At 43.0% G+C, this 1,866-nt stretch overlaps 1 pseudogene; it reads right to left on the minus strand.

The window, feature by feature from the left end:
* Positions 1 to 221: 221 nt before the first annotated feature.
* LOC119539743 lies at positions 222 to 1,571 on the minus strand (annotated as a pseudogene).
* Between the last annotated feature and the right edge of the window lie 295 nt (positions 1,572 to 1,866).

The raw sequence follows: 1,866 nt of genomic DNA on the forward strand, positions 1-1,866 counted from the left end.
CCATTTAAAAAGTACTGATTTTAAAAACTAATAACTTCAAACTGCCACACAAAAACAAATGGCCCACAAAATATTCCTTTCCTTCTGAAAGTTTTATGACACACTGTTATCATTAACCAGTCTTTTACCATTAAACTTAAATGGCCAATGGAGACAAACAGTTCTGAGACCATTCTTCCACCACTGGTTAAGACTGGGGCGGTGGGTGTTGTAGGTAATATTCATTTAGCTTTCTGAGTTTTCTGGGCAGACTTGGTGCCCTTGCCAGCTCCAGCAGCCTTCTTGTCCACTGCCTCGATGACATCCACAGCAACTGTCTGTCTCATATCCCAAACAGCAAAATGACCCAGAGGAGGATGATCAGAGAAGCTTTCTACACACATGGGCTTGCCAAGAATCATATCAATGATGTCAGCATCAGCAGATTTCAGAAATTTGGGGCCATCTTCCAGCTTCTTACCAGAATGATGATCAATCTTCTCCTTCAGCTCAGCAAACTTGCAAGCAATGTGAGTTGACCATCCAGCACAGGTGCACAGCTAGCACTGATTTGTCCTGGATGGTTCAGGATAATCACCTGAGCAGTGAAGCCAGCTGCTTCCATTGGTGGATCATTTTTGCTGTCACCAGCCACCTTGCCACGATGAACATCTTTTACAGACACGTTCTTGACATTGAAGCCCATATTGTCCCCAGGAAGAGCTTCACTCAAAGCTTCATGGTGCATCTCAACAGACTTTACTCAAACCATGCCCAGTTTGAGACACCAGTCTCCACTCAGCCAACAGGGACAGTACCAATACCACCAATTTTGTAGACATCCTGAAGAGGCAGATGCAAGGGTTTGTCAGTTGGATGAGTGGGTGGCAGGATGCAATCCAGAGCTTCAAGCAGCCTGGTTCCACTGGCATTGCCATCCTTACAGGTGACTTCCCATCCCTTGAACCAAGGCATGTTAGCACTTGGCTCCAGCATGTTGTCACCATTCCAACCAGAAACTGGCACAAATGCTACTGTGTCAAGGTTGTAGCCAATTTTCTTAATGTAGGTGCTGACTTCCTTAACAATTGCCTCATCTCTTCTGGCTGTAGGGTGGCTCAGTGGAATCCATTTTGTTAACACCAACAATTAGTTGTTTCACACCCAGTGTGTAAGCCAGAAGGGCATGCTCACGGGTCTGCCCATTCTTGGAGATACCAGCTTCAAATTCACTAACACCAGCAGCAGCAATCAGGACAGCACAGTCAGCCTGAGATGTGCCTGTGATCATGTTTTTAATAAAGTCTCTGTCCTGGGACATCAATGATGTTCACATAGTACTTGCTGGTCTCAGATTTCCACAGGCAGACAGCAATGGTGATACCATGCTCAAGTTCAGCTTTCAGTTTATCCAAGACCCAGGCATACTTGAAGGACCACTTTCCCATCTCAGCAGCCTCCTTCTCAAATTTTTCAATGGTTCTTTTGTCAATTCTACCATATTTGTAGATCAGGTGGCCTTTTGTGGTGGATTTGCCCAAATCTACCTGCCCGATAATGACAATGTTGATATGAGTCTTTTCCTTTCCCATTTTGGCTTAAGAATCAGTGATGGTTTTCATGACACCTGTGTTCTGGTGGCAAACCCTTTGCAAAAAGAAAAAAAAAAGTGGAAATGATATTTAAATAAAATTATATACTATATTAAAACTATAAAGTACTAGTGAAAATATAGAAGTCTTCTAAGCATGTGTGGAGTGGAGAAAGAGGCCTTTCTTAGCACTATACCCAAACCAAAAACCAGAAGAAAAGGTTGATGGACTTGACTACATAAGAAATTTTGAACTTTTATATGACAAAAGGGATCATGGACAAAGTTGACAGATG

Source organism: Choloepus didactylus, chromosome 7 (genome assembly GCF_015220235.1).
Source record: "Choloepus didactylus isolate mChoDid1 chromosome 7, mChoDid1.pri, whole genome shotgun sequence".
In the NCBI taxonomy this organism is placed as follows: Eukaryota; Metazoa; Chordata; class Mammalia; order Pilosa; family Megalonychidae; genus Choloepus; species Choloepus didactylus.